The following is a 26,872-nucleotide window of genomic DNA, read 5'->3' as shown; positions in this document are numbered from 1 at the left end:
GACAAAAACCTCCGGGAACCTCCGGGAACCGCACGGAAACCTTGGGTGTGGCGCAAAGTCTCCAGATGTTTCCGTTCAGGTTTCCAAAGTGGGACAGGGGCAGCGAATGCAGCGCCGGAGACCAGGGTTCGACCCCGGCTACGGGTGCTGTCTGTACGGAGTTTGTACGTTCTCCCCGTGACCTGCGTGGGTTTTCTCCGAGATCTTCGGTTTCCTCCCACATTCCAAAGACGTACAGGCTTGTAGCTTAATTGGCTTGGTAAATGTCAAAATTGTCCCTAGTGTGTGTAGGACAGTGTTAATGTGCGGGGATCGCTGGTTGGCACGGACCCGGTGGGCCGAAGGGCCTGTTTCCGCTCTGTATCTCTAAAACTAAACTAAACTAAACAGTAAAAACTAAAGACAGACACAGAGTGCTGGAGTAACTCAGCGGGACAGGCAGCATCTCTGGAGAGGAGTAATCGGTGACGTTTCGGGTTGAGACCCGTCTTCAGACTTCAGACAGTAAAAACCATGTGAGCAAAGAATAGGAATGACGCCACTCTGCCACATGTTATTTAAATGTGATCCATTCTCAATCATAATTGCTATATTTAAGAGGGAGTTAGATGTGGCCCTTGTGGCTAAAGGGATCAGGGGGTGTGGAGAGAAGGCAGGTACAGGATACTGAGTTGGATGATCAGCCATGATCATATTGAATGGCGGTGCAGGCTCGAAGGGCCGAATGGCCTACTCCTGCACCTATTTTCTATGTTTCTAAGTATTGATCGCCCATTATTGAATGGAGGTGCAGACTCGAAGGGCCGAATGGCCTACGCCTGCACCTATTTTCAATGTTTCTATGTTTCTATAACTTTCCACCTGATTCCTTCTGATGTGTATCCAACTTTCCAGAGAGAGCTAGATAGGGCTCTTAAAGATAGCGGAGTCAGGGAATATGGGGACAAGGCAGGAACGGGGGGTACTGATTGTGGATGATCAGCCATGTTCACATTGAATGGTGGTGCTGGCTCGAAGGGCCGAATGGCCTACTCCTGCACCTATTGTTTATTGTCTATAGTCTATAACTCTGCCATAGTGTTGTACAGCGTGGAAGCAGCCCAACTCATCCACGCCGACCAAGATGTGTCTTCCAAGCTAGTCCCACCTGCCTATGTTTGGTTCAAATCCATCTAAACGCTTCCTATCCCTGTACCTGCCCAAGTGTCCTTTAAATGTTGTTATAGCACCAGTCTCAATGACTTATTTTGGCAGCTCATTACATCCTCATAAACGGTTCAATTATAATCACGTATTGAAGGGGTAGATCGGTTCAGCACGGGAACTTAACTGAAGCTTGAACTCAGGATGAGACGAAAAGTTATACTTTATAATTTACGAACCTATCTCCAATGATGTATTATTAGTAAATCGTTCCATTCTTTTTTTATCTTGACATTTGTGGGGGTTTTTTTTCTCTTTCTTTCTTACTCCCTATCTATATAAAAAAAACTAGAAGCAGAATCAATACACAATTGATAATATTAATAATGTACGACTGATATACATGAAATGTTTTTATCATAATATGTGTTCGCTTCTAATAAAAAAATCTAAATACAAGTACGTCTTGTCTTTCCGCTGACTGGTTAGCTCTCCACAAAAAGCTTTTCACTGTTCCTCGGTACACGTGACAATGAACTAAACGAAATCTTCTTGGCACTCTATCCAGCTTTTTCAGACAGATGGTGGTGGGTGTATGGAACGAGCTGCCAGAGGAGGTAGTTGAGGCAGGGACTATCCCAACATTTAAGAAACAGTTGGACAGGTACTACATGGATAGGACAGGTTTTCTTTCATTTTTTTAAAAATCAAAACATTTATTCAATTATTAAAAAATAATATTTACACTACAATAAAACAAGCCAGAACCCACCACCATAATACAATACAAACATATATCCATAATAAACCTCTATACAGCTATGTTACAATCCTTATTGAGGATACATTCCTTTGCTTGTGTGTGAATGTGTGTGAGTGATTGGTGGTGGTCGGAGGGGCCGTAGGCGCAGATTGGCAGCCACGCTTCCGTCAGTCTGCCCCAGGGCAGCTGTGGCTACAGAAGTAGCTTACCACCACCGAGTGTGACTGAGGAGTGAATGAATAATGCGATGTAAAGCGCCTTGAGTATTAGAAAGGCACTATATAAATCCCATCCATTATTATTTATTATTATTACATTCAACACCCTGCGGAGCCCAGTGGTCCCGGAACTCCCTCAGGGTGCCCGTGGACAGGGCGTAGTCCCTCTCTAACCCAACCCGGGCACGTGCGCAACCCCGGAAAAGGGGCAGGCAGCTGGCTCGGGTAACGCCCTGCACCGCCTGGTGCCGTTACTCGCGATGGATAGGACAGGTTTAGAGGGATATGGGCCAAATGCAGGCAAACGGGACTAGTGTGGATGGGGCATGTTGGCCGGTATGGGCAAGTTGGGCCGAAGGGCCTGCTTCCACACTGTATCGCTCCCGGACTCTATGACTATTAACAACATCTTTTCATTTTTATCAGCAGAGTGTTGATGAAACATTTGTCTATCGACATGTCTCGGTGAAATTCTCTGGTACATGCCACATGTTCACTCAAAAATGGTGACATCCCTCCTATCCTATCTGCAATTCTACCTTGGAGAGCAGGGATATAGCTCACGGTTGAACTGTAATACGCGCTTTGTCACACGGTAGGCTTTTTTTTCATGCAAATACCATTATGTATACAATTTAAAATGGCATGGGAATGGAGGCAATATCAACTGCAAGACGTCATAGACTCATATAGTGTAGAAACAGGCGCTTCAGCCCGCACTGACCAACATGCCCCATCTACACTAGTCTCACCTGCCTGCGTTTGCCCCATATCCCTCTGAACCTGTCCTATCCACGTACCTGTCAAAATGCTTCTTAAACATTGCGATAGTCCCAGCCTCAACTACCTCCTCCGGCAGCTCGTTCCATACACCCACCACCATTTGTGTGAAAAAGTTATCTCTCTCTTTTGTTAGTTTAGTTTATTTCAGTTTAGAGATACAGCACGGAAACAGGCCCTTCGGCCCATCGAGTCCGCGCCAAGCAGCGATCCCCGCACATTAACACTATCCTACGCTCACTAGGGACAATTTTACATTTACACCAAGCCAATTAACCTACAAACCAGCACGTCTTTGGAGTGTGGGAGGAAAGTGAAGATCTCGGAGAAAACCCACGCAGGTCACAGGGAGAACGTACAAACTCTGTACAGACAGCGCCCGTGGTCGGGATGGAACCCAGGTCTCTGGCGCTGAAGGTAGCAACTCTACCATGCCCTAAATTTATTCTAAAGTTTGGCACGTGCCATGTCAGAGTAAGTCCAGAGGTGGAAAGACCAGTTGCCTCCTGTTGTGATCATAATTAATGGCTGTAGATGAAGGTTAGTGTAATCTGGCCCCGGATATTTCGGCAAAAAGTGTCCCGTGGTTTCTGGAAGCATCCAACACTGCTATTTTGGAATGTGGAATCCAAATATCTAGGCCATCCCATGACACAGCTGGTGTTAGCGTTATCAAAACACATCCTTTTATCTCAAACAAGAAACGCGACGTGAATTTTATAACTTATGAAATGCCTGAAGAAGTATTTATTTACTCTGGGAGGTTTTATGTAGACAATGATTCCCTGAATGGCTTTTGAAGGAATGAGTGAAGATAAAATGACAAAACTTGGAACTGCAGTCACTGGTTTACCAAAAAAGGCACAAAGTGCTGGACTAATGGGCCTGTCCCACTTGGCGATTATTTCAGCGGCTGCCAGCGTTGTATCGGGTTCGCCAAAACATTTCAAAATCCAGCGGCGACAAAAAAATTTTTGCGAAACTTGAAAAAACACCGCGCGCCAATACGCCGTCACGCCGCGTCACGCCGTTAATTTTTCGGTGACCTGATACATCAGTCAATGATGCCGGCAGTCGCTGAAAATATCGGCAAGTGGGACACACCCTTAACTTAGCTGCTCAGGCGGCTGCATGCCAAACACTTTAACTCCCCTTCCCATCCCCACACTGACCTTTCTGTCCTGGGCCTCCTCCACTGTCAGAGTGGGGCCCAGCGCAAATTGGAGGAGCAGCAACTCATATTTCGCCTGGGCAGCTTACACCCCGGCGGTATGAACATTGATCATAAGGTCGTAAGTGATAGGAGCAGTATTAGGCCATTCGGCCCATCGAGTCTACTCTGCCATTCAGTCATGGCTGATCTATCTCTCCCTCCTAACCCCATTCTCCTGCCTTCTCCCCATAACCTCTGACACCCGTACAGATCAAGAATCTATCTATCTCTGCCTTAAAAAATATCCATTGACTTGGCCTCCACAGCCCTCTGTGGCAATGAGTTCCACAGATTCACCACCCTTTACTTTGATTTCCCCAAGTTAACCGCGGCATTTCTTCCCCCTCCCGCCTCTCACACCCTTGACGTCCTGCTAGTTCCACTGTTCATATCCTTGCCATTATTACAGCTTCCCCCAGCCAACAATGGGCCATTATGGACTCCACCCTTCCTTAGGTCATCCTGTAGCCGGCCCTGTTTGTCTCTGGCCTTCTCTATCTCTACACCCCCCAGAGAGTTGTGAATCTGTGGAATTCTCTGCCACAGAAGGCAGTGGAGGCCAAATTCACTGGATGTTTTCAAGAGAGAGTTAGATTTAGCTCTTGGTGCTAACGGAATCAAGGGATATGGGGAGAAAGCAGGAACAGGGTACTGATGTTCAAGAAGGAACTGCAGATGCTGGAAAATCGAAGGTAGACAAAATTGCTGGATAAACTCAGCGGGTGCCGCAGCATCTATGGAGCGAAGGAAATAGGCAACGTTTCGGGCCAAAACCCTTCTTCAGACTGAAGGGGTACTGATTTTGGATGATCAGCCATGATCATGTTGAATGGCAGTGCTGGCTCGAAGGGCCGAATGGCCTACAACTTCACCTATTTTCTCTGTCTCTAAGTTTCTATGTTTATCTTTCATTCTGAAGAAGGGTCTCGACCCGAAACGTCACCCATTCCTGCTCTCGAGAGTTGCTGCCTGTCCCGCTGAGTTACTCCAGCACTTTGTATCTATCTTCAGCAAGAACATGCGCCTGCAGTTCCTTCCACAACACGCCTCTTTTGTATCCGCGCTCTGTTCCAAAAAGACACTCATCTTTTCTCAAAGAACGTTCAAAAAGCTGTTGAGAAATGGGATGGCCAGGAATTTCAGTAAATAAAAGTGATGAAGATTTATTTGAAGATTCAGGCAAGGGTTTCGCTACTTTGACAAACGTCCTTCCTGGTGAGTTGGATCTTGATGCATGTGTTGATGTCTCACAGCGCATGATATCACAACAAATGTGCGCGATTGTGCTGCTCAACTAGATACGGAGGGTGGATAGACACAAATAGCTGGAGTAACATTCAGTGTTCTTTATCGGTCTACATCATCGTCTATATCTCTCGTTTCCCTTTCACCTAACCAGTCTGATGAAGGGTCTCGACCCAAAACATCATCCATTCCTTATCTTAAGGGCTCTTAAATATAACGGAGTCAGGGGATATGGGGAGAAGGCTTCAACAGGTGCACAGTAGAGAGCATGCTGACCAGTTGCATCGTGGCTTGGTTCGGCAACTTGAGCGCCCTGGAAAGGAAAAGACTACAAAAAGTAGTAAACACTGCCTAGTCCATCATCGGCTCTGACCTTCTTCCATCGAGGGGATTTATCGCAGTCACTGACTCAAAAAGGCTGGCAGTATCATCAAAGACCCACACCATCCTGGCCACACACTCATCTCCCTGCTACCTTCAGGTAGAAGGTACAGGAGCCTGAAGACTGCAACGACCAGGTTCAGGAATAGCTACTTCCCCACAGCCATCAGGCTATTAAACCTGGCTCGGACAAAACTTTAACAACCCATTATCTGTTATTTGCACTTTATCAGTTTATTTATTGATGTGTTTTGTAGTCAATGCCTACTATGTTCTGTTGTGCTGAAGCAAAGCAAGAATTTCATTGTCCTATCAGGGACACATGACAATAAACTCACTTGAACTTGAACGAGGTACTGATTGGGAATGATCAGCCATGATCACATTAAATGGCGGTGCTGGCTCGAAGGGCCGAATGGCCTACTCCTGCACCTATTGTCTATTGTCTATTGCCTATTCTCTCCAGAGATGTTGCCTGACCCGCTGAGTTTCTCCAGCACTTTTGTCCACCTTCAATTCTTCCAGAATCTGCAGTTCTTTCTTAAATGCTGAGTTAATGCAGCTCCTTTTGTCGATCTTTGGTGTAAACCAGCATCTGCAGTTGTTGGTTTCTACAGTTAGTGCAGCAGAGAAACTGAGCAACATAATATTAGTTTGAACTATGTTTAAGAAAGATGCTGGAAAAATCGAAGGTAGACAAAAAATGCTGGAGGAACTCAGCGGGTGAGGCAGCATCTATGGAGAGAAGGAATAGGTGACGTTTCGGGTCTCCGACCTATTCCTTCTCTCCATGGATGCTGCCTCACCCGCTGAGTTTCTCCAGCATTTTTTGTCTAACTTAGTTTGAACTATAATCTCCCCTGCCTGCTTGTGAATCATATCTCTCCATATCCAGTTGAAATCATGAGAAATGCCCGTGTTGATGTTTTACAATTCACCTCCCGACAGCTGACACTTTGAACAAACTTGCACCTTCCTGGAATTCACGAGCAACTGGTTTACCGGAGGAAGCATTTTATCCGGGTGCATCTCAGCATGGTTTGGGAACAGCTCCATCCAAGACCGCAAGAAATTGCAGCAAATTGTGGACGCAGCCCAGACCATCACACAAACCAACCTGCCTTCCATTGACTCCATCTACACCTCACGCTGTCTCGGCAAGGCCAGCAGCATAATCATGGACCAGTCACTCCCTCTTCTCCCCTCTCCCATCGGGCAAAAGGTACAGAAGTGTGAAAACAGATTGAGTATGATCAGCCATGATTACATTGAATGACAGTGCTGGCTCGAAGGGCTGAATGGCCTACTCCTGCACCTATTGTCTATTGTCTATAGTCTAAAGCCCTTGTCCCACTTAGGAAACCTGAACGGAAACCTCTGGAGACTTTGCGCCCCAACCAAGGTTTCCGTGCGGTTCCCGGAGGTTCCTGGGGTTTTTTGTCCGTCTCCCTACCTGCTTCCACTACCTGCAACCTCTGGCAACCACCTGCAACCTCCGGGAACCGCACGGAAATCTTGGGTGGGGCGCAAAGTCTCCTAGGGTTTCCGTTCAGGTTTCCTAAGTGGGACAGGGGCATAACTCTCCTTCATGCTCGAGAGTAGTTCCCACGGTCTCGAGGCCTCAGTTTGGTCGAGGAATATTTTTTAGCATGCTGAAAATTGTCCCTGTGTAAAAATTGGTTGGCATGGAAAAAAATGCTACTTTTTTTACTCGTAGGTTTAGTCAAAGTAGGTCGGCATTTTATTCGTAGATAATCGAAGGTAGTCGAAGGTAGTCGTAGATAGTGTTAAGGGGCTGTCCCACTGTACGTGCTAATTCAAGAGTTCTCCCGAGTTTGCCCTGATTCGAACTCGGAGATTTACGGTAATGGCCGCTCGTCGGTACTCGGGGTCTCGTGGACATTTTTCAACATGGTGAAAAATCTTTACGAGTCTTCCCGTGCTTACCTGCCGTTAGCGAGTCTTCCTGAGTACCTGCCGTTAGCGTTACGAGCCGCTAAGAGACGTCCCCGAGCTCCGACGTACCCGCTACGTACATTCTATGTGCTTACTTCTTTCATCTCCGCAACATCGCCAAACTCAGACCCTCTCTCACACCGCCTGCTGCTGAAAGACTCATCCATGCCTTCATCTCCTCCCGACTGGACTATTGCAACTCTCCTTGGCATCAGCTCCACCTACATCAACCGACTCCAACTGGTCCAGAACGCAGCCGCCCGACCCACACCAAATCCTGGCATCACATCACTCCAGTCCTCAAAACACTTCACTGGCTTCCCATCTCCCACCGGATCACCTACAAAATCCTGGTCCTCACCTACAAAGCCCTCCACCATCTGGCCCCCCCATATCTCACTGACCTCCTCTCCCCCTACCAACCCTCACGGTCCCTCAGATCCACATCAGCCGGTCTCCTCTCCATCCACAAGTCCAACCTCCGCAGTTTTGGGGACAGAGCCTTCTCCAGGGCAGCTCCCAGGCTCTGGAACTCCCTCCCCCAACTGATCTGCAATTCCGTGTCCCTCACCATCTTCCAGTCCCGCCTCAAGACCCATCTCTTCACCTCTGCCTATCCTTAGCCCCACGTCCCCGTCCCTTTTCATCTGTGCATTAATTGCCTCATACTGTGTTTTGTATTGAATTCTGTCTTTACTTTGTGTACTAGTCATGTCTCTACTATTTATTTCATTCCCCTTACATGTTTTTCCTCTACATGCTCAATTTTTGTAAGGTGTCCTTGAGACTCTTGAAAGGCGCCCATAAATAAAATGTATTATTATTATTATTATTATTACCACGAGTTCGAATTGTTTTTAAACTCGGGAGAGCTCTTGGAATGAACTCGTACCGCGGGACAGGGCTATTAGTTTAGTCGAAGTTGGTCGAAGTTGGTCGTCTTCACACTCCACTATTCGGTGTCCAACTTTCCCGAAGTTGGTCTTCAACATAGTCGAAGGAGATCGAATGAGATCGAAGGAGGTCTTCTACATATTCGTAAGAGTTTCTCTACATAGTCGAAGGAGGTCGTAGGAGGTATTCTACTTCATAATAATAATAATAATAATATATTTTATTGGCATTGCACGTCAGTGCAACGAGATTTAGTATGCAGCTTCCAACCGATGTAAAATAAGAGTAAAATAAATAAATAAGCTGTGTGATGTGACCATCCGAGGGAGACAGTCTAGGGGGGATGGGGGGCACTCAGCAGGGCCAGTTCAGAGCCGCTATAGCTCTGGGAATAAAGCTGTTTCTGAGTCTGGAGGTTCGGGCGATGCAACAAGACCATGACACTTTTTAAAACTCTCATAAACTCTTCTAAACTCACAAATTAGGTCCCCGCAGTGCGACAGGCCCTTTACAAAAAGCACGTTAACTATTTAAAACCACGTGACAACTATTTCACAGGTAGATGTTGTTAAATATGAATGAAGATGAGACAATTAAAAATGGTTATTTTAGCCACAATCCCATCTGGAAAACATCTCCAGGCAATGTTTCTAATCGGCCAGTCATTGAGATGTGAAAGACACATTTAGGAAGAGATTTCATTAATGGGGCAGCAGCTAATTGCAGTGTAGAATCTCGCCATTTCAACATTTGAAAAAATAAATTCCCGTGATAATCTCCTTGGAATATTTCAGTTCCAGAAAAATGGAATTACTTTTACACTTATGCCAACTACGAAACTTTACATGAATTTTAGGCTCCTCCAGTTTAGATTGGTTTAGAGATACAGCACGGAAACTGTCCAAGTCTGCTCCGACCAGCGATCCCTGGACACTAACACTATCCTACACACACTAGGGCACTAACACTATCCTACACACACTAGGGACACTAACACTATCCTACACACACACTAGGGACACTAACACTATCCTACACACACTAGGGCACTAACACTATCCTACACACACTGGGGCACTAACACTATCCTACACACACTAGGAACACTAACACTATCCTACACACACACTAGGGACACTAACACTATCCTACACACACACTGGGGCACTAACACTATCCTACACACACACTAGGAACACTAACACTATCCTACACACACACTAGGGACACTAACACTATCCTACACACACTAGGGACACTAACACTATCCTACACACACACTAGGGACACTAACACTATCCTACACACACTAGGGACACTAACACTATCCCACACACACTGGGGCACTAACACTATCCTACACACATACTGGGGACACTAACACTATCCTACACACACTAGGGACACTAACACTATCCTACACACACACTAGGGACACTAACACTATCCTACACACACACTAGGGACACTAACACTATCCTACACACACTGGGGCACTAACACTATCCTACACACACTAGGGACACTAACACTATCCTACACACACTAGGGACACTAACACTATCCCACACACACTGGGGCACTAACACTATCCTACACACACACTGGGACACTAACACTATCCTACACACACACTAGGGGCACTAACACTATCCTACACACACTGGGGCACTAACACTATCCTACACACACACTAGGGACACTAACACTATCCTACACACACTGGGACACTAACACTATCCTACACACACACTAGGGGCACTAACACTATCCTACACACACACTAGGGACACTAACACTATCCTACACACACTGGGACACTAACACTATCCTACACACACTGGGACACTAACACTATCCTACACACACACTAGGGACACTAACACTATCCTACACACACACTAGGGGCACTAACACTATCCCACACACACACTAGGGACACTAACACTATCCTACACACACACTAGGGACACTAACACTATCCTACACACACACTAGGGACACTAACACTATCCTACACACACTAGGAACATTAACACTATCATACACACACACTAGGGCACTAACACTATCCTACACACACTAGGAACACTAACACTATCCTACACACATTAGGGACAATTCACAATTTTACCGAAAGTCAATTAGCCTCCAAAAATGCACGTCTTTGGAGTGTGGGAGGAAACCGGAGCACCCGGAGAAAACCCACGCAGGTCACAGGGAGAACGTACAAACTCAGTGTAGACAGCACCCGTAGTCGGGATCGAACCCGGGTCTCTGGCGCTGTGAGGCAACAACTCTACCGCTGCTCTACCGTGCTGCCATTCCAGCAGAGCAGTTTTAAGGTAATTAAATTCTGATTTCATAAACATTGGATAAATAACAAGTCCCTCTCCAACGAAGGGATTATGCAACTTTTCTCTTTTGCGATGTTGCTCGCAGGATTATAATCCTGCATCTTTATATTATTTATGCTTATGCCGAGAGTTAATTAAAATTTAAACTGGTATCTCCTGGGTGTGGGCTGCGTGGTGTTGCTAACAGTGGAAACAGCAATAGCACAGCAAGGTGGAGTGCAAACACTACCTTCATTACAGCTGCCCTTTGCTTCCTGCCGATACACTCTGCAAACGACTGCCCTTTAACTCTGAGCTCATTCATTTCACACAACGAGCACACCACGCGCCTGGGGTTAAACCGAACCGCGAGGCTGAAGATATTTTAAAAGCAAAGATGGCAGAGTAAACTCGTTGGATGTTTATTCCGGATTTCCCAGTATATTCAGGAATTCTTGCTGCTGTAAAATGTACATGATTGTGTTGTTCAACTAGAGAGGGAACATAAAACAGCACAGCACAGCACATTAGTACGGGTGTCAGGGGTTATGGGGAGAAGGCATGGGGAATGGGGATAGGAGGGAGAGCTAGATCAGCCATGATTGAATGGCAGAGTAGGCTTGATGGACCGAACTATTTTACAAACCATGTTCTCGGGATATCTAAATCTAAATCAAAAGTTTATTAGTTATTTAAGTTATGACATCGGATGGAAGCTGCAAACCAAATCTCGTTGCGCTTATGTACAATGACAATAAAATATATTATTATTATTATTATTATTATTATGGCCTAATTCTGCTCCTATCACTTATGACAAGGAAACACTTTTTCTCACAGGGAGTTGTGAGTCTGCGGAATTCTCTGCCTCAGAGGGCGGTGGAGGCAGGATACTTTCAAGAGAGAGGTAGATAGGGCTCTTAAAGATAGCGGAGTCAGGGGATATGGGGAGAAGGCAGGAACGGGGTACTGATTGTGGATGATCAGCCATGATCACATTGAATGGCGGTGCTGGCTCGAAGGGCCGAATGGCCTACTCCTGCACCTATTGTCTGTTGACCTTACCATCTTCCAGTCCCGCCTCAAGACCCATCTCTTCACCTCTGCCTATCCTTAGCCCCACGTCCCTGTCCCTTTTCATCTGTGCATTAATTGCCTCATACTGTGTTTTGTATTGAATTCTGTCTTTACTTTGTGTACTAGTCATGTCTCTACTATTTATTTCATTCCCCTTACATGTTTTTCCTCTACATGCTCAATTTTTGTAAGGTGTCCTTGAGACTTGAAAGGCGCCCATAAATAAAATTTATTATTATTATTATTATCTTCTGCATCCTCTCCAAAGCCTCCACATGCTTCCTGTAATGGGGCAACCAGAGCTGCACGCAATACTCCAAATACGGCCTGACCCAAGTCCTATACAGCTGCAACGTGACCTCCTGACTCTCATACTCAATGCCCCATGCGATGAAAGCAAGCACTCCGCTGGCAGTGAAATGATATGAATCTTTGCCCCCAAAGAGACCTTCGGAAATGAAGCAGACTGATGGGAAGTGGCCCGGATGAGTTATGAGCGTGTAGTGGTGTCGCGTTCAGGTGTCAGAATTCAGACCTCACCTTGGCACTCTGTGGAATTAAAATCAATATTAAAATTGCGAACCTTGCCTCGAAGAATTGATCATAAAAGCTGTCGTGGTCTGGTACTGATTCACCCCTTAGCAGAAGGATTTGATCATTTCCAAATTGTTTTGGCTGCACCCACTACCCCCACTAAATCCATCTTGCAAGCCGCTCAGTGCCAAATACATTCTTGCAGTTTTTTAACCATCTTATGCAAATTAGGCAGCATCTTCAAAGTGCGTTTTAAAAATCCATTGGCATTGCATGCGTGCATTTTCATACGTACAATGCAAGATGCAATATCCCATTGAGTTATGCCTGGAGTAACTAAACAGGTCAGGCAGCATCTCTGGAGAAAAGGAATAGGTGACGTTTTCGGGTCGAGTTCCTTCTTCAGACCCTAAGTCTCATTTAAGTCTGGAGAAGGGTCTCGACCCGAAAGGTCACCCATTCCTTCTCTCCAGAGATGCTGCCTGACCCGCTGAGTTACTCCAGCACTCTGTGAAACGTCACCTATCCATGTTCTCCACAGATGCTGCCTGACCCGCTGAGTTACTCCAGCACTCTGTGAAACATCACCTACCCATGTTCTCCACAGATGCTGCCTGACCCGCTGAGTTACTCCAGCACTCTGTGAAACATCACCTATCCATGTTCTCCACAGATGCTGCCTGACCCGCTGAGTTACTCCAGCACTCTGTGAAACATCACCTACCCATGTTCTCCACAGATGCTGCCTGACCCACTGAGTTACTCCAGCACTTTGTGTCTATCTTTGGTGTACACCAGCAGCTGCTGTTCCTTCCTTCACATCGAATCATGCCTGTTCTACTGTTCATTAACAGCATGTCCAATTTGACCTTTAACCTAGACCCCAATTTCATGCCAGATCTATACATTTGATTCACCAAACACCAATCTTCATTTGAAGACACAAGGAACTGCAGATGCTGCAATCTTGCGTGGAACACAAAGTGCAGGAGGAACTCAGCATCTCTGGAGGACATGGATGGGTGCCATTTCGAGTTGGGACTCTTCTTCAGACGGACTTCTCTTTTCCACCTCTCTTTTCCAGCTTTCTCCTACCTCTTACAATCTGTCTGAGAAAGGTCCCCGACACAAAATGTCGCCTGCCCATGTCCTCTAGAGATGCTGCTGAGCTGTGAAGTTCTCCAACACTTTGTGTTCCATCTTCATTTCAAAATGCTGCTGGACCCCGAGATCTCATTCCTCCTCACAGTAAAACTCAACTCTGTCTGAGATGAACAGTGAAGACAAACTCATCTTTACTCTCAAGCCTTTCTTGGCGTCCTCTGAGGGAGGGCTATATGTATGTAGTGATGTATGTACCTAATCTATGAACGAGTGTTGTATGACGTTAGTACCTCCACCAATGTAAAGCACTTTGGTCAACGAGAGTTGTTTTTTAAATGTGCTCTAGAAATAAAAGTGACTTGACTTGAAAGTGACTTTTATCTGCTTATGTCTTTAATTTAGTCTTTAGAGATACAGCGCGGAAACAGGCCCTTCAGCCCACCGAGTCCGCGCCGACCAGCGATCACCCGAACACTAGCACTATCCTAGGGACGGCTACAATTTTTACTGTGGCCAATTAACCTACAAACCTGCACGTCTTTGGAGTGTGTGAAGAAAACAGACATCCCGGAGAAAACCCACGCGGGTCACGGGGAGAGCGTACAAACTCCGTACGGACAGCACCCGTAGCCAGGATCGAACCCGGGTCTCAGGCGCTGTGAGGCAGCGACTCTACCTGCTCCACCGCCGTGCGGTCTCTGGAGTGTAAATTAAAACCACAACCTCTGTATCAGAGGCAAGTGAGTCAAACAGCAGTCTCATTATAAACATAGTTGCTGGTATTTCCAGAAATCCCTTCAATACAATCCCACTGTGGAGATCTCTGTCCTACACACAAACACATTAACAGTGCTCTGACTGCCTTGCACCCACCTACACCAGGCATATTCTACATCGGTCTTTCCCACTTAATTCAATCTAGCGACTGCCATTTTCACTGAATCCAACTGTGATCCTCGGCTATTCACATAAACACAGACCTTTGCATCATTTAGGTGACTTTAAACTGTAGAGATACAGCGCGGAAACAGCCCACTGAACACACTAGGGACAATTTACAATTTATTAAGCTAATTTGTTTAGTTCTGTGTAGAGATACAGTGCGGAAACAGGCCCTTCGGCCCACCAAGTCCGTGCCGACCAGCCACCGGACTCTAGCACTACCCGACACACACTAGGGACAATTTACAATGTTACAGAAGCCAATTAATCTACACACCTGTACGTCTTTGGAGTGTGGGAGGAAACCAGAGCACCCGGAGAAAACCCACGCAGGTCACGGGGAGAACGTACAAAGTCCGTACAGACAGTCCATGAGGTCAGGATCGAACCCGGGGCTCCGGCGCTGTAAGCGCTGTGAGGCAGCACGGGGCAGTCACGGTGGCGCAGCGGTAGAGTTGCTTCCTTACAGCAAATGTAGCGCCAGAGACCCGGGTTCGATCCTGACTACAGGTGCTGTCTGTACGGAGTTTGTACGTTCTCCCCGTGACCTGCGTGGGTTTTCTCCGAGATCTTCGGTTTCCTCCCACACTCCGAAGACGTACATGTTTGTAGGTTAATTGGCTTGGTGTAAATGTAAAAATTGTCCAGTATAATAGACAATAGGCAATAGACAATAGGTGCAGGAGTCGGCCATTCGGCCCTTCGAGCCAGCACCGCCATTCAATGTGATCAATGGCAATTGTCCAAATTGCCAACTTTGTCCGACTGTAAAATTCCAGCTTCCAGTGTAGTCCCTGGTGGACTCTTCGGAAGGTACAAGGTAACTCTACCGCTACCCCTCCCCCACCCCCAGTGGCGGGACCTGCCCGGGTTTACAAGGGGTGGGGCTGGCGGGGTGCAGGGGAGTTGATCTAATAACACTAACAATAACAGATATAGTGCCTCCTCTAGTGGCCTCTGCTCCGTCCGGAACTCGGGCCAGGATTCCGGAGCGTCCCGCAACTCGATCGCTGCGCCACCGTGCTGCAGGTCCTAGTCGTGGACACTCACACTTGGAGAGTTAAGGGCTTGTCCCACTTGCCGATTTTTATCGGCGACTGCCAGCGTTATATCAATGTCGCCAAAAATTCTTGAACATTTCAAAATCCAGCGGCACTTGAAAAAACACATACGTCACCACGCCGTGTCACGCCGTCAATTTTTCAGTGACCTGATACACCAGCCAATGATGCCGGCAGTCACCGAACAAATCGGCAAGTGGGACAGGTCCTTTAAGAGTACAGAATGCTAAAGGCACAACCCCACTGTTTGGACATCCTGTGACCTGTTTTTACAAAATGTTAAACGGTCAGCTCGACATAGATCACAAGACCTACACCAAACCCAAACCAATTAGGAGCAGACGAGGGCATTCGATCCAATTTGTGATCCCAGCTACAAAGACAGATGTGTACAGCAATTCGTTCTTCCCCCGCACAATTAAAGCACGGAATAATCTCCACCCAACTATAGTTACCCAACCAGATGCAACTAAATTTAAAGTAGCTCTTTCTTCCCAACTACCCTTTCTGGCTTAAGCCCTCCCTTCACCACCTCCAGTTTAAATTCCATCTGGAATATTTTGGAGGACCAAGAAACCAAGAACCAAGAAACCAAGACTAAGGGTCTGTCCCACATGGCGATTTTATCCGGCATCATTGACTAACGTATCAGGTCACCGAAAAATTCGCGGCGTGACACGGCGTGATGACGTATTGACGCGCGCTGTTTTTTCAAGTGTCGCTACATTTTTTTTGTCGCCGCTGGATTTTGAAATGTTCAAGATCTTTTGGCGACCCTGATATGCCACCGGCAGTGGCCGAAAAAATTGCCAAGTGTGACACCAGGCCCTTCAGTCACAAGGATGTCCAAACTGTGGGATTGTGCCTTTAGCATTCTGTACTGGAGCCCTCTCCTGATTAGCAGTCCACACCTTCACTGTGTTATCAGTCACATGGCCCAAACGGAGCTTGTCTTATCTCCCCACATCTGTATTGCAAGGCATCGTGACTGGAATCATTAGCAACATATGGAGAGCATAATCTTTAAGCCCAGAAGCCCACATGTAAAGACAACTTTGCTCAAATAACTGGTGCAGAAGAACCACTTATTATAACTGCTTATTATAAGGTCACTATACTGTTTTTATATTCCTTCCATCAGCTAGGGCACTGCCCCATTCACCTCTACCACATTGTGGACATTGGACTTGAATGTCCATTGGAACTGGTGCGTTGCTGGATGTGGCACAGTGGCGCAGCGGGTAAAGCTACTGACTCACAGCGCCAGAGATCCGGGTTCGATCCTGACCTCGGTTGCTGTCAATAGCCAATAGACAATACGTGCAGGAGGAGGCCATTCGGCCCTTCGAGCCAGCACCGCCATTCAATGTGATCATGGCTGATCATCCCCAATCAGTACCCCGTTCCTGCCTTCTCCCCATATCCCCTGACTCCACTATCTTTAAGAGGCCTATTTAGCTCTCTCTGAAAATATCCAGAGAACCTGCCTCCACCGCCTTCTGAGGTAGAGAATTCCACAGACTCACCACTCTCTGTGAGAAAAAGTGTTTTTTTGTCTCCGTTCTAAATGACTTACCCCTTATTCTTGAACTGTGGCCCCTGGTTCTGGACTCCCCCACCATCGGGAACATGTTTCCTGCCTCTAGTGTGTCCAATCCCTTAATAATCTTTTATTTTTCAATGAGATATCCTCTCATCCTTCTGAACTCCAGAGTATACAAGCCCAGCCGCTCCATTCTCTCAGCATATGACACTCCCGCCTTGTTTTTGTGGAGTTTGCACGTTCTCCCTGTGACCTCCGGGTTCTCTGCTTTCCTCCCGCATCCTAAAGAAGTGTATGTTTTGTAGGTTAAATGGCCCTCTGTAAATTGTCCCCTAGTGCGTAGGGAGTGGATGAGACAGTGAAATAGCATAGAACTAGTGTTCCATAATACACAACACCAAAGAAAGTTGAGTAAATATTAATTCTTGATATATTAATTCTTAATTCTTAAGAATAATTCTTAATGGATTACTGTATGTCGTGTTGTTACTTGTGGGCGGAGCACCAAGGCAAATTCCTTGTATGTGAATATACTTGGCCAATAAACTTATTCATTCATTCATTCATATATATCACTAATCAAGAACCTATCATTGTACACCTTAAAAAAATTATATATATGTATATACAATGTTTAAGGTGTATATTGATAGATTCTTGATTACTACGGGTGTCAGGGGTTATGGGGAGAAGGCAGGAGAATGGGGTTGAGAGGGAAAGATAGATCAGCCATGATTGAATGGCCTAACTCTGCTCGTACAACTTCTTCTTCTTGCGTATGGCGTGCACAACCTAAAGTTGTAGGACAACTTGTTCTATTTGATCTTATTTGATTGTGCACGCCGGGTTGATGGCATTCGTCGAAACAGGGCGGACCACGTGAAGGTTGGCATCCCCCCCCACCCCGTACAACTTGAATTTATGAAAAACAAACCAGAAAGTTAATTGACAAGAGCAGTGCAAAGTGAAACATAATGTCGCCAAGTCCATCCAGTTCAGAGCCTATTTTGAGGGGGTGGGTGGGGGTTGTTTTGTTCAATAGCCTGGCGGTTATCGGTAAACAACCAGCATTGGCAGCTCCTTGTATCTTACACCTGTAGTCACATGTTTACTGCACAGTGTCAGATGTTCACAAGGCCGTAAGTGATAGGAGCAGAATTAGGCCATTCGGCCCATCAAGTCTACTCCGCCATTCAATTACGGCTGATCTATCTCTCCCTCCTAACCCCATTTTCCTGCCTTCTCCTCATAACCTCCGACACCCGTACTAACTCAGAGGAATTCTCTGCCTCAGAGGGCGGTGGAGGCCGGTTCTCTGGATACTTACAAGAAAGAGCTAGATAGGGTTCTTAAAGATAGCGGAGTCAGGGAATATGGGGAGAAGGCAGGAACGGGGTACTGATTGTGGATGATCAGCCATGATCATATTGAATGGCGGTGTTGGCTCGAAGGTCCAAATGGCCTACTCCTGCACCTATTGTCTATTGTCTACTGTCTATTGTCTATTGTCAAGAATCTATTTATCTCCGCCTTAAAAATATCCATTGACGTGGGCTCCACAGCCGTCCGTTGCAGTTCATTGTGTCGCGTATGTTAACCCTGTTGTCATGTGTTTGCATGTTTACTGCTCAGTGTAAGATATCCCAGCACTGCCCGCTGCAGCGATGTTCTTTATACCCTCTCGTACGGGAGTTACAAAGACCTGTTCTCGGGGAAAAACTGATATGGGTGAGGAAATGAGCACAAAAATCACCTGCCTGCGAAAGTGCCAAGCGCAGATTCCCGCAGAGGAGCGATACACTTAATTAGAACGACCTTGATGAAGATAATGTCAGAGCTGCTGATACCTGCAACTGAACCTCATGCAGTGTCATTCCGTGAAGAATGTTGATCATCAGCTGTCGAGGTACGGCAAGCCTGGAGAGCAACATGTACTTGGAGGCAAATTGTGAACGCTGCTTCTCCGAAACTGGAGGGAAGAGAGTTGTTCGATCTGGACCCTACCTTCATACAATGTGAAATTAGACACAAATAGACGTTTCGGGTCAGTCTCGACCAGAAACATCACCCATTTCTTCTGTCCAGAGATGCTGCCTGTCCCGCTGAGTTACTCCAGCCTTTTGTGTCTATCTTCGGTGTAAATCAGCGTCTGCAGTTCCTTCCTACACGATACAATGTGCTCTGTATCACCAACTAGAGAGCGGTCCTGACTTACCATCGAGAATTGGAGAGTCTCAAGTCAAGTCACTTTTATTTCTATAGCACATTTAAAAAACAACTCTCGTTGACCAAAGTGCTTTACATTGGTGGAGGTACTAATGTTATACAACATTGGTTCATAGATTAAGTACATACATCACTACATACATATAGCCCTCACTCAGAGGACGTCAAGAAAGGCTTGGGAGTAGAGATGAGTTTTAAGTCTCGACTTAAAGGAGTCGATGGAGGGGGCAGTTCTGATGGGAAGGGGGATGCTGTTCCACAGTCTAGGAGCTGCAACCGCAAAGGCACGGTCACCCCTGAGCTTACGCCTAGACCGCGGGATGGTCAGTAACCCCCAAGTCGGCCGATCTGAGGGGCCTGGAGGTGGAGTGGTGGGTAAGCAGACTTTTGATGTTTTTATTAAAGATAGTCTCGGACTATCTTTAATCGGATTTTATCTGCACTGTCCATTTATCCTCTATCCGTACACACACGACGGCTTGATTGTAATCATGTATTGTGTTTCTGCTGACTGCTTAGCACGCAACAAAATAAGTATTTTCACTGTACCTCAGTACACGTGACAATAATCTAAACTAAAAATAAAACTTGGGTCATTGTCACATGTACCGAGGTACAGTTAATAGGTTTGTATACAGTAGCTCGCTATACAATCAGACCAGATAATGCTATACGTAAATACAATCAAATCTAACTCCAGTACAACAGGTAGAACAAAGGGGAAGATACCGAGTGCAGAATATAGTTCTCAGCATTGTAGCGCATCAGTTCCACAGACAAAGTCCAATGTCCGCAATGGGGTAGAGGTGAATCGGACAGTACCCTAGCTCATGGAAGGGCCGTTCAGAAGCCTGATGACAGAGGGGAAGAAGCTGTTCCTGAGTCTGGTGGTGCGCGCTTTCAAGCTTCTGTACCTTCTGCACAATGGGAGTGGAGAAAGCAGGATTGACTGGGGTGGGACAAGTCGTGGATCATGTTGAAGATATGCAACAAGGTGCTGGAGTAACTCAGCGGGTCAGGCAGCATCTGTGGAGAACATGGATAGGTGACGTTTCGGGTCGGAACCCTTCTTTCAGCGGGGGGTGGGAGACTGGAGGTAGGAATGGTGGCTTTCCAAAGCATCGGCGAAGCGTAGTTAGAACCAATGGTGGGGGCTAATTCTGCTCATCCTTTCTCGCTACAACATTCTTTCTTCTACTTTTTCCGCGCAGAAAAATAGCAAGAAGTGGAGATTTCAACAGTTAATCCGCTCTTCATTTTCCACTTCTCACAGCTGGAGGTTTCGATTCCAATAACCAGAAGAGATCGGAGCTGAGATGGCAGCGACATTGAATCTCCACCTTTTATGTACACTCCCCCTCTTACAGCCAAACCTTGCTGCCAAAGAGGATTAACTCTGTATCTGTACAGTAACTGCAGCAATTAGAAGATATTTGAGAGTTCCGCCACATGCCAAGATTAACTAGCCGTAACATGGAGGCAGAAGGGGAGGTGCTGGAATCTAGTTCAAAGCACAGAGTGCTGGAGTAACTCAGCGGGTCAGGCAGCATCTGTGGAGAACATGGATAGGTGACGTTTCACAGGGTGCTGGAGTAACTCAGCGGGTCAGGCAGCATCTGTGGAGAACATGGATAGGTGACGTTTCACAGAGTGCTGGAGTAACTCAGCGGGTCAGGCAGCATCTGTGGAGAACATGGATAGGTGACGTTTCACAGAGTGCTGGAGTAACTCAGCGGGTCAGGCAGCATCTGTGGAGAACATGGATAGGTGACGTTTCGCAGAGTGCTGGAGTAACTCAGCGGGTCAGGCAGCATCTGTGGAGAACATGGATAGGTGACGTTTCACAGAGTGCTGGAGTAACTCAGCGGGTCAGGCAGTGGGAACTCGGAGGGAAGGTCAGGATTTGGAGAGAAGGCTCTACTTCCTGAGAAGTTTAACGGAGATTCGGCATGTCGAAGAGGATTCTCCTAAACTTCTACAGGTGCACGGTAGAGAGCATTCTGACCAGTTGCATCGTGGCTTGGTTCGGCAACTTGAATGTCCAGGAGCGGAAAATACTACAAAAAGTTGTGACCACTGCCCAGTTCATCACCGGCTCTGACCTCCGCACCATCAAAGGGATCTATCGTAGTTGCTGCCTCAAAAAGGCAGCCAAAATCATCAAAGACCCACACCACCACCCTGGCCACGCACTCATCTCACCCCTACCATCAGGAAGAAGGTACAGGAGCCTGAAAACTGTAACGTCCAGGTTCAGAAACAGCCACTTCCCCAATTGGACATTTCCACCCTGGGGAAAAGGTTCTGACTGTCTCCCCTATCTGTGCCTAATGGAGTATTGTGTGCAGTTTTGGTCTCCAAATTTGAGGAAAGACATTCTTGCTATTGAGGAAGTGCAGCGTAGGTTAATTCCCAGGATGGCGGGACTGTCATATGTGGATAGAATGGAGCGACTGGGCTTGTACACTCTGGAGTTTAGAAGGATGAGAGGTGATCTTATTGAAACATATAAGATTATTAAAGGTTTGGGCACGCTAGAGGCTGGAAACATGTTCCCGATGTTGGGGGAGTCCAGAACCAGGGGCCACAGTCTTAGAATAAAGGGGAGGTCATTTTAGACGGAGGTGAGAAAAAACCTTTTCACCCAGAGAGTTGTGAATTTACGGAATTCCCTGCCACAGAGGGCAGTGGAGGCCAAGTCACTGGATGGATTTAAGAGAGAGTTAGATAGAGCTCTAGGGGCTAGTGGAGTCAAGGGATATGGGGAGAAGGCAGGAACGGGGTACTGATTGGGGACGATCAGCCATGATCACAATGAATGGCGGTGCTGGCTCGAAAGGCCGAATGGCCTCCTCCTGCACCTATTTTCTATGTTTCTATGTTTCTATGACTGCACCCGGTTGGAACCCGGGTCTCCGGCGCTGTAAGTCCTGTAAGGCGGCAACTCTACCACTGCGCCACCACATGCCCACATGTCGGAGAGTGTTCACATGAAATAGTTTTGGTCCGCAGATGGTAATTTCCCCCGACATCTTACTGCTGTCATCCCTTTCAGCTGCTCTGCTGGACAAATTGTTCCGCTTAAAAAAGAATCACTTCCTCGTTTAAATCCTTATTTAAGATTTTTGATGTTCTAACGCACGGGTCTCAGCGAGCATCGAGCTGGAAATCTCGCAGCCCGTTCCAGAGACGGAGTAAAAATTAATGCCATCATTGACCAAAAGCTATTCATTAATTACTTGAGAGAAAACTCAATGGACCCCCGCATGCTGCTCAACCTTGCCTGGGTGCCTTTCAGACATTGTCTTGAATATATTGTCTTCCCTGTCATAGTTCATTATCTCTTCCCGGACTGACTTAAACCTCAGCTTCACGTTCGATCTTGAGCTAAGTTTCATCCACACAATCCTGCCCATAATTAACTCTAAGGTAGATAAAAATGCTGGAGAAACTCAGCGGGTGAGGCAGCATCTATGGAGCGAAGGAAATAGGCAATGTTTCGGGCCGAGACCCTTCTTCAGACTCAATAGGTGACGTTTCGGGTCGAGAAGAAAGACAGTTCTATACTTGGCTTGTACTCGCTAGAATTTAGAAGATTGAGGGGGGATCTTATAGAAACGTACAAAATTCTTAAGGGGTTGGACAGGCTAGATGCAGGAAGATTGTTCCCGATGTTGGGGAAGTCAAGAACAAAGGGTCACAGTTTAAGGATAAGGGGGAAATCTTTTAGGACCGAGATGAGAAAAACATTTTTCACACAGAGAGTGGTGAATCTCTGGAATTCTCTGCCACAGAAGGTAGTTGAGGCCACAGTTCATTGGCTATATTTAAGAGGGAGTTAGATGTGGTCCTTGTGGCTAAAGGGATCAGGGGGTATGGAGAGAAGGCAGGTACAGGATACTGAGTTGGATGATCAGCCATGATCATATTGAATGGCGGTGCAGGCTCGAAGGGCCGAATGACCTACTCCTGCACCTATTTTCTATGTTTCTATGTTTCTATGAGACTGAAGAAGGGTCTCGACCCGAAATGTCGCCCATTCCTTCTCTCCAGAGATATTGCCAGTTCCACTGAGTTTCTCCAGCATCTTGTGTCTATTTTCAGTGATGGACTGCTGTCTACCTCTTTGGTGACTCAAACTATCATTGATCGGCCTTTGAAGGTAGACACAAAATGGTGGAGTAACTCAGCGGGTGAGGCAGCATCTCTGGAGAGAAGGAATGGGTCTGAAGAAGGATCTCGACCCAAAACGTCGCTTATTTCCTTCGCTCCATAGATGCTGCCTCACCCGCTGAGTTTCTCCAGCATTTTTGTCTACCTTCGATTTTCCAGCATCTGCAGTTCCTTCTTAAACACAATTAACTTTATGTGCATTAACCTCTCTCTGCCTCTTATCGTTTTTTAGGTTTAGGTTTAGTAATGTCGCCTGCACCGAGGTACAGTGAAAATCATTGGTCTGCATGCTATCCGATCAGATCAGATATGCCATCAATTCAAACTCCAGTACAATTGGTAGAGCAAAGGGGAAGATGCAGTCACCTATTCCTTCGCTCCATAGATGCTGCCTCACATAGAAACATAGACAATAGGTGCAGGAGTAGGCCATTCGGCCCTTCGAGCCTGCACCGCCATTCAATATGATCATGGCTGATCATCCAACTCAGTATCCCATCCCTGCCTTCTCTCCATACCCCCTGATCCCGTTAGCCACAAGGGCCACATCTAACTCCCTCTTAAATATAGCCAAATGAACTGTGGCCTCAACTACATTCTGTGGCAGAGAATTCCACAGATTCACCACTCTCTGTTTAAAAAAATGTTTTTCTCATCTCAGTCCTAAAAGATTTCCCCTTTATCCTTAAACTGTGACCCCTTGTTCTGGACTTCCCCAACATCGGGAACAATCTTCCTGCATCTAGCCTGTCCAACCCCTTAAGAATTTTGCACGTTTCTATAAGATCCCCCCTCACCCGCTGAGTTTCTCCAACAATTTTGTCTACCTAGCTTAAGGAACATTGGGATAGTCCCAACCTCAACTACCTCCTCTGGCTTCTCATTCCATACACCCACCACCCTTTGTGTGAAGAAGTTACCCCTCAGATTCCTATTAAATCTTTTCCCCTTCATCTTAAACCGATGTCCTCTGGTCATCGGTTCCCCTACTCTGGGTCAGAGACTCTGTGCGTCTACCCGATTTATTCCTCTCATGATTTTATGCACCTCTATAAGATCACCCCTCATCCTCTTGCACTCCAAGGAATAGAGACCCAGCCTACTCAACCTCTCCCTGTAGCTCAGACCTTCTAGCCCTGGCAACATCCTCGTAAATCTTCTCTGCACCCTTTCCAGCTTGACAACATCTTTCCTATAACACGGTGCCCAAAACTGAACACAATACTCTAAACGCGGCCTCACCAACGCCTTGTATACCTGCAACATGACCCTCCATACCTCTCCTCTTCATCCACCTGTCTAAATGTTTCTTAAACATTGCGATAGTCCCTGCCTCAACTACCTCTTCTGGCAGCTTGTTTCCATACACCCACCACCCTCTCTCCCCACGCCTGAACCCTGTCATAAGGAATGGGAGTAGAATTAGGCCATTCGGCCCATCAAGTCTACTCCATAACCTCTGACACCCGTATAAATCAAGAATCTATCTGTCTCTGCCTTAAAAAAACGCTGGAGCCACTCTCGGCGTCTCTCAGCACCTGCACGTCTCTTCGGCAGCTGTTTGTCGTTTGCTGAAGGCTGCCTCTCAGCGGCAGATGCCTTCCCTGCTGTTCGCTCGATTTTCTCCTCTCTCTGTGACTTCACGCACTTTGGAGAAACCAGCCTGCTGAGTGTGCATGTGTGTGTGTGTGTGTGTGTGTGTGTGTGTGTGTGTGTGTGTGTGTGTGTGTCGTGAGCTGTACGCGTGCCAGAAATGTCAATGGCAGCAGCAAGGGAGAGGAGAGGCTTGGTATTACCCCCATATGCAGAACTTCTCCTGGGCAGTCCATCTCATTTTAGACAATAGACAATAGACTGTAGGTGCAGGAGTAGGGCATTCGGCCCTTCAAGCCAGCACCGCCATTCAATGTGATCATGGCTGATCATCCACAATCAGTACCCCGTTCCTGCCTTCTCCCCATTTCCCTGACTCCGCCATCCCTCAGAACTCTATCTAACTCTCTCTTGAAAGCATCCAGAGAACCAACCCCCACCGCCCTGTGAGGCAGAGAATTCCACACACTCACTTTTTCCGAGATGATTCTGAACTGAACTGAACTGAACTTTATTTATAGAGCACTTTAAAAACAACCACTGTTGCATCAAAGTGCTGTACATGACTAATCATAAACATAAAACAAAACAATAAAAACATTAAAAGACAGTAAAACCAATAAAAAACCATAATAGAGACACTAAAACAAGAGCAAAGTCTAATGCAGGGGCGAAAGCCAAGGAATAGAAAAGGGTTTTAAGACTAGTTTTGAAAATGGACAGTGAAGGGGCCTGTCTAATGTGCAAAAAGGTAGAGTGTTCCATAATGTCGGAGCAGCAACAGAGAAGGCTCTATCCCATCTGAGCTTCCGCTTAGACCTCGGTACCTCCAGGAGCAGCTGATCAGCTGACCTGAGGCACCGAGCAGGAGCCTAGGGATGAAGCAGCTCAGAGAGGTAAGGCGGGGCGAGCCCATTTAAAGATTTAAAAACAAATAAAAGAATCTTAAAATGAACTCTAAAGATTCGTTCAAATCTGATCGCCCTGGCTCAACGGTTTGGTATCTTTCAGTATTTAAGTTGTGGCTCAGTAAAATGCTGGTGAATCTGTTATGGAGCTGCCCAAAATGTGTACCAGAGAGGCAGGTTTACAAGCCCTGTGTTGTACTGCCTATGAGAGGACAACCCGAGTGTCAAGAGTGTTTGTCATCTGTACCAGCAACGGTCTGAAGAAAGGTCCCGGGCCAAACGATGAAATTCTCAATTACTACGGCTTTATGGAATCACACAACAATATTCTACAATAATCAATAAGGTAATAAATTAATAATTTGTTATGCTAAGTGACTTGACTAAAATAATCCAAAACTGAAGTCCTTATTGTAAAATAAAACAACATTTCCTTTAGAGGGTGGTGAATCTGTGGGATTCATTGCCACAGAAGTCAGTGGATATTTTTAAGGCAGAGATAGATAGATTCTTGATTAGTACGGGTGTCAGGGGTTATGGGGAGAAGGCAGGAGAATGGGGTTAGGAGGGAGAGATAGGTCAGCCGTGATTGAATGGCGGAGTAGACTTGATGGGCCGAATGGCCTAATTCTGCTGCTATCACTTATGACCTTCTGATAGCAGCAGAATTAGGACATTCAGCCCATCAGTTTAGAAGAGTTTAGAAGGATGAGAGGATAAGATTGTTGAGGGTTTGGACACGCTAGAGGCAGGAAACATGTTCCCGATGTTGGGGGAGTCCA

General features: G+C 46.5%; 1 protein-coding gene across 4 annotated transcripts in view; it reads right to left on the bottom strand.

Annotated features, from left to right (window-relative positions):
* The window catches only part of tenm2 (teneurin transmembrane protein 2), a 1,259,968-nt gene that overhangs the window by 710,354 nt on the left and 522,742 nt on the right, over positions 1-26,872 (bottom strand). The gene's annotated exons all lie outside the window — the stretch shown is intronic.

The sequence above is a fragment of the Amblyraja radiata genome, chromosome 11 (assembly GCF_010909765.2).
Source record: "Amblyraja radiata isolate CabotCenter1 chromosome 11, sAmbRad1.1.pri, whole genome shotgun sequence".
NCBI lineage: Eukaryota > Metazoa > Chordata > Chondrichthyes > Rajiformes > Rajidae > Amblyraja > Amblyraja radiata.
Note: the sequence above shows the minus strand (reverse complement) of the source record. Positions and strands in the feature narration are given on the sequence as shown.